The sequence below is a fragment of the Bison bison genome, unplaced genomic scaffold, assembly GCF_000754665.1.
Source record: "Bison bison bison isolate TAMUID 2011002044 unplaced genomic scaffold, Bison_UMD1.0 scf7180017864181, whole genome shotgun sequence".
Taxonomy (NCBI): domain Eukaryota; kingdom Metazoa; phylum Chordata; class Mammalia; order Artiodactyla; family Bovidae; genus Bison; species Bison bison.
This window is the reverse complement of record NW_011494753.1, coordinates 7,093,902-7,101,046: the sequence shown is the minus strand read 5'-3', so window position 1 is coordinate 7,101,046 and position 7,145 is coordinate 7,093,902.

Below are 7,145 nucleotides of genomic sequence, written 5' to 3'. Positions count from 1 at the left end.
CTTAAAACTCAACATTCCGAAAACTAAGATCATGGCATCCAGTCCCATCACTTCATGGCAAATAGATGGGGAAACAGTAGAAACAGTGTCAGATTTTATTTTTGGGGGCTCCAAAATCACTGCATATGGTGATTGCAGCCATGAGATTAAAAGACACTTGCTTCTTGGAAGGAAAGTTATGACCAACATAGACAGCATATTAAAAAGGAGAGACATTACTTTGCCAACAAAGGTCCATCTAGTCAAGGCTATGGTTTTTCCAGTGATCATGTATGGATGTGAGAGTTGGACTGTGAAGAAAGCTGAGTGCCGAAGAATTGATGCTTTTGAACTGTGGTGTTGGAGAAGACTGTTGATAGTCCCTTGGACTGCAAGGAGATCCAACCAGTCCATCCTAAAGGAGATCAGTTTTGGGTGTTCATTGGTAGGACTGATGCTGAAGCTGAAACTCCAATACTTTGGCCACCTGATGCGAAGAGCTGACTCATTTGAAAAGACCCTTATGCTGGGAAAGATCAAGGGCAGGAAGAAAAGGGGACAACAGAGGATGAGATGGTTGGATGGCATCACCAACTTGATGGACTTGGGTTTGGGTGGACTCCAGGAGTTGGTGATGGAAGGGAGGCCTGGCGTGCTGCAGTTCATGGGGTCGCAAAGAGTCAGACACACTGAGCGACTGAACTGAACTGATGATTATATAACGTCCTTCTTTGTTTTTTGTTACAAACTTTGTTTTAAAGTCTTTTGTCTGATGTGAGTATCACTACCTCTGCTTTCTTGTCATTTCCATTTGTATGAAATATCTTTTTGTATTTCCTCACTTTTAGTCTGTAGGCATCTTTAGCTCTGAAATGAGTCTCTTGTAAGCAGCATATAGATGGGTTTTGTATTTTCATCCAGTCAGCCACCCTATGTATTTTTATTGGAGTATTTAGTCCAACACCGAATGTGACTATTGGTAGGTATGTACTTATTGCCATTTTGTTACTTATTTTTGTAGCTTTTCAGTGTTCTTTTAGTCTTGTCCCTTGTGGTTTGCTGACTTTCTTTTATATATCTTTCTCTCTAGCTTTTGTGTGTCTATTGTAGGTTTTTGATTTGTGATTACCATGGGGTTTATATATGCTAACCTATATCTGCCTGTTTCAAACAGGTAGTCATTTAAGTTCAAACACATTCCAGCAGGCATACAGTCTTTACTCCCCTTCTCCACATTCTATGTTTTTGATGTCTTATTTTGCATCTTTGTCATTTATGCCTTTACTGGTTGTTGTAATTATAGTTGTTTTTACAGATTTTTGTTTGTTTTTTAATCTCTGTACTAGCTTATTTAAATGGTTGATCCTCAGCCTTTACTATATATTTGCTTTTATTAGTTGGATTTCTCCTTTCCTATAGATACTTCTTATTTTAGCCTTTTCCTTTCCACTTAAGGAAGACCATTTAGCATTTCTTTTAGGGTTGGTTTTGTATTCATGAACTCTTCAGGTTTGCTTGTCTAGCAAGTTCTTTATCTCTCCTTCAACTCTAAATTATTATCTTGCTGGGTAGTGAGTGTATTCTTGGTTACAAGTTTCCCCCTTTTCAGCACTTAATGGGGTTTCCTTGTATATGACTCTCTATTTTTCTCTTGTTGCCTTTAGAATTCTCTCCTTAACTTTTGCCACTTTAATTATGTATGATATGATCTGTTTGGGTTCATCTTGTTCAGGACCCTCTGTGCTTCCTATATCTGGATATCTGTTTCCTTCTTCAGGTTTGGAAAGTTTTCATTCATAATTTCATCAAATACCTTTTTGACCCTTCTCTCTCTCTCTCCTCCTTCTGGGACACCTATAATGTGAATGTTGGTACACTTGATATTGTCTCAGAGATGCCTTAAACTGGTCTCAATTTTCATTTTTCTTCTTGCTGTTCTGATTGGGTGGTTTCCATTATTCTGTCTTCCAGATCACTTTTGCATTCTTCTTTATCACCTAGTCTTCTGTTTATTCTTTCTCTGTGTTATTCATTTCTGTTATGGCAGTCTTCAGTTCTGATTGATTTTTAAAATATTTTCTAGTTCCTTTTAAAATTCTTACTGTTTATCTATTCTTTTCCCTAATTCAGTTAACATTCTTATTACTGGTGCTTTGAACTCTTTATCTGGCAAATTGTTTGTTTCGTTAGTTGTTTTCTCCAGTACTCTTGCCTGGAAAATCCCATGGATGGAGGAGCCTGGTGGGCTGCAGTCCATGGGGTCGCTAGGAGTCGGACACGACTGAGCGACTTCCCCTTCACTTTTCACTTTCATGCATTGGAGAAGGAAATGGCAACCCACTCCAGCGTTCTTGCCTGGAGAATCGCAGGGACGGGGGAGCGTGGTGGGCTGCCGTCTATGGGGTCGCACACGTCTATGGACACGACTGAAGCGACTTAGCAGCAGCAGCAGTTGTTTTTTCTCAGAGGTTTTTCCCTTGCTCTTCCAATTCAAACCCCTCCTGTCTTCTCCTTTTGCTTACCTTTGTCTCTGGAATTAGGTGAAACAGTTACCTACTGCAGCCTTGAAAAGGGGTATCCCTGTGTGGGAGCCACCCTACACAGTATGCATGCACCCAGTGACCTTGGTGGGGGAGCCAGATCTGACATGAACACAAGTCACATCTTTCTCCGGGGTCTGCTGGCAGCCATCACCTGGTTAGAAGGTGGGGCTGCAGAGAGAGGGGCTAGGACCGCAGCCTCCAGGGGGGTGGGACAGTGGTCAGAGACCTTTGTAGTTTCAGTCTGCCCTCTCTGCACTGTTTCAGAGGTAAGCAAGTCTGTGCTTTTCCCCATGAGTGGAGTCCAGGTGTGAGAGGTGACTTCCGTTATTTTCAGTGGCTGTCACTGTGCTATCGGGGCCAGGACTGGATCTCGGGTTGCTGGGGGCAGAAGTTCTGAGGGGTTAAGTCCGTGCTAGCTGTGTTCCCCTTAAGTGTGTGCTCTCTGCCCCCATCACTGGCACCCTCACCCTAGAGAGGAGCAGTGCTTGGGCAAGGGAGATTGGTGGTGGTGCTTGGAGCAGGCCAATCAGAGATCTAGAGAACTTCTGATGTGCTGCTTGTGAGAGCGGTAGTAATGGCTGCCCCTCCCCTGCTCAGACACTGCTCCAGGTCTGAGCCGCCTCTGTCTCTCCACTCAGCTGCTGCCATGCTCACCCTGGTGTGTAGCATCAACACAGAGCAAGCAGGACCTGTGTGCAGGCTTGGCGTGGGTGGGGCCTGGGCTGTGGAGGTCTGGTCACAGCAGACAGGTTCTGAGGGACCACCTGGGTCAGCGCGTCATGGCTCTCCCCTCCCTGCTTAGACACTGCTCTGGATCTGGGCTACCTCTGTGCCTCTTGGCCAGGACAGCCCTCGCCTGGGTGTGGAGCAGCTTTGTGGAACAAGTGAGGTCAGAGCTGTTGTTCAGCTCAGGCTAGGGTGCATACCAGGGTGGTGGTAGGAAACTAGTCAGACCTTTGTAGTTTCAGTCTGCCTTCTCTGCCCTGCTTCAGGGATAAGCAAGCCTGTGCTTGCTCCCCGTGAGTGGGGTCCAGGCTTCCCACAGCCCTTCTGTTTGTACCGTCGGCCCTCCAGCCAGCCAGGGGATCTCATCTTCCTGGGGCACCCAGTATGTGGCTGGAACCACTCACTCCACAGGGAGGATCTCTCTCTGGGCTCTTGCGAGTCCCCTCCCAGGGCATGAGTCCTGGCCTGGTCACTGCTCCTCTCTTTCTACCTGATTCTCTGTGACTTTCTTACAGCTTTGTTTGTGCAGAAGTCTTTTCCCTGTCTCCAGCTGGTTTTCAGTGAGCATTGTTCCACATGTGATGTAGTTTTGATGTGCTTGTTGGGAGAGATGAGTTCCCCACCCTCCTACTCTGCCACTTTGATCTGTTTTTGACACTCTGGGTTGGCCTGTATCTTTTCTTCCCATCCAGTAGATGAAAAGATGTATATCTATGACTCTTAGCTAGGCCCAGGATATTTTCAAAGCTGTTCCAGCCATTTGTGTCTCCTGGATTTCCAGTGTGTATCGTCTGCCCAGTTGGATAGGTTGTTTTGGGCTTTTTGTTTTTCTTATGGATCTTAATAAACAATTAAGTTTACTTGGGAAACTTTTCTGTGAAACTCAGTGTGTGCTGCTGTTGTGGTAACGGGATTATGTGCCTGATACATTTCCTAATTGGTTATTGTTGGTGGGTAGGAGTCCCTGCTCTATGAGTACTTGATCTTATATGCTTGCATTTCTTGAAAATAATTTGTGTGTCCTATGTTGCTCTTTATTGCAGTGTCCTTGAGATTTCCTGAGGGTATTGTGCAGGCCCTTGCAGAAATATCCTAAGTTTACCTGAATACCTTTTTGGACAGTGTTGAGTGTATGGCTAGTTGTGTTGACTATGTTGACTCATACACTGGTCGTGTCTCTTGACTTTATCCACTGAAAGCAAAATGGATATGAAAGTTATAATAGCAAAGAAAAGAGACCTGTTTATTTTTGTATCCTCAGCACCATAGTAGTCAGAATGGACACTCAGTATTTAAAATCAGCCACTATGATGCCATAAGAAGTTGGTTTTCAAACTTTCTTTTTGCAGCTGAAGTACCCATTAGAAAAGTTCTCAACCCTGGCTGCATATTAGAATCACCAGGAGAATGTTTGAAATATTTATGCTCAAGATGAGCTGGCAGAGAACTGGATTCAGTTTGACTGAGATGGGACCAGAGCATCAACATTCAAAAAAAAAACTTGTTAGGTGATTCTACTGAGCAGCCAAGGATGAGAACCACCACTGGTCCAATATGTAGACGCTACAAGTAGAGTTTGAAATTGTGTGGGGCTCGCCTTCCCCTCCCTTTGGCCCCTGATAGGGCTTCATTGAGCACAGTTTGAAAGCCACATCCCTGTGGGCTTGGTGCTGAGGATGGGGTGCCCACTTGCTGGCGGTGACCTTGTGCAGGGCTTGGGCTGCTGCTTCCCATGCCAGGAGGGGAAATAGGCAGAGATTGTGGTTCAGCCAGACGGAGCCTAACAGATACTCCTGTGCTGAGGTTGCCCAGCCTGGGAATAGCTGTGGGAGGGTGGTTGGAACTAAGTGTTAGACCCCACTGGTGCTTGTGTCCAGTTTGGCCAAGTAGCCCATTGCTTCTCCTGAACTACTTCTCCTTTACTCCTTGTCACTTTCAGGAAGGACTTACTGACGTAACTACAGCTCCCCCGAGGGCATATTAAGATGAGGATGCTATGCCAAGCCCAAAGTTACTATTGATTACAGCCAAGGTTTGGAGGTGGTGGTCCTTTTTATTAAAAGTGATCATCTCACGCTTTTCATTAGCACTTCTAATGTCTAATTTTGAAATTTCCAAGGATAGCAATTTATACAGGAGCTCATTGCACCCATCTTGCCAATAATGGTACTGAGATCCAGAGAAATTGTACCTTGCCTAAGACCACACAAGGAAGCATGAGCCTCGATTTCAGACCCTGATGCTCTGACTTCAGAGGCCACGCTTTTCCTATCTGTTCTGCTCCATTTTTCCTGTGAGGAGCCCTCTGTCAAGAAGAGGGGTGCAGTTATTTATACACTCCATTACCCACACGCCAACTCCCTCTTTATCGGTCACCATCTCCTCTGCTGGGAAGGCTGACCGTCCAGCTGAGGTTGTGACCTCGTGCACAGAGAACGGAGAATGCTGCAGAGGCAATGAATCTGACCTCAATTCATTTGTGGGTTTCTTTCTCCCTACTATAAATTGTGACCCAAGAGTTGCTCTCAGTTCTGTTCCGTAGCTGCCAAAATGACTGGAGGGCGGGCCCTGTTATCCGACACTCGTTACCCATCACCCTCCAGCGGTGTAGACATTGCGGCACCTGTCAGAGCTGTTGATAAATATCTAGGCCAGTGGTTTTTAAAAAAGATCTTTACAGTTGGATGGAATGCTCAATCAAGATGACAAGGTATTTTCAAGGAATAAGTAAAGCACTGAAACCTAGGGCTTTCTCTTCTTTTCTTTCCTCTCGGCTGCTCCTGCAGGGCCTGATGCCAGTGGCCAGTCTGCTGGGCTCTCCTGGGCCTTTGCTCAGACTGTGTCCCTGCTGCCACCCCGCCTCCACCTTCTACTGCACCTGAGGAGGGAAATCTTCTCATCTCCTTTCTTTCCACTCTTCCCATTCCTGCCTCACATCCTATAAATTTCCAAGTGCTGTTGATGTATTTCCCTCATCCTTCCAGAATTGCTCTCCAGCTCAGTTGCCACTTCCCAGACAAGCCACCATCATCTTTGTGTTGGCCAGCCTGCACATGGCCTCCTGGTCCCACTCTTACCCTACTTACTGTCTGCCTTGTATCAGAGGGCTGATAGTATCTCTGTGCAGCTTCTGGGGTGAGCGAGCTCTTTGACACCATCCCTTCATCTTAGCATCCCCCTTGCCCCTGTCTCAGTTTCAAATACAGTGTCATTCACACAGAAGTCATTAAGATACCTTGCTTGATTGAATTACTTCTGACAGGTCTCGTATCTGGCTGACCTAGGCAACGCTTCTGGCTGCCGGTTCGCACTGGCTTTCTTCCACATTTACTCCTAGGGCCTTAGGTGTGGCGTGGCTGGAGCAGGGCTTTGGCAGGCCTGGGGCAGCTGTGGAAGTTATGTTTCTGGGGCCAAAAAGAATGGCCTGAGAGCATCAAGCACAGAAGAGGAGCTTGGCCACCTCTGTGCGCAGGGTGGGCCTGTGTAGACCTGGGGCCCCTGCCTGGTGGATCTGCTGTGTTTGAGAAGGAGTGGCAGGCAGCTGGGTCAGGAGACAGTGCCACCCGCACCCCGACCCAGAGGCCTGCAGGCCCCTACCAGACTCTGCACCACGGCCCCTCTGCCTCGGCAGACTGTCACCTGTTTCTTGCCTGGAGCTAAGCTTGCTCATACCCAGAATGTTCCAGGTGTTCCCTCCTCCCTGTGCTCACACACCGCCCTGTCCCAACGCTCTTCCCTGCCTCGTGTCCTGTCTGCTGCTGCCCTGCTCTAGTCCCTCTGCCCCTTGGAAGCCTGCTCTCCCCCATCCTGGCTCTCGTGGGCTTCTCCCTGATCCCTCCCTGACCCCTTCCCCATCCTCCCTGACCCCTACTCCCTCCTCCCTGACCCCTCCCCCAC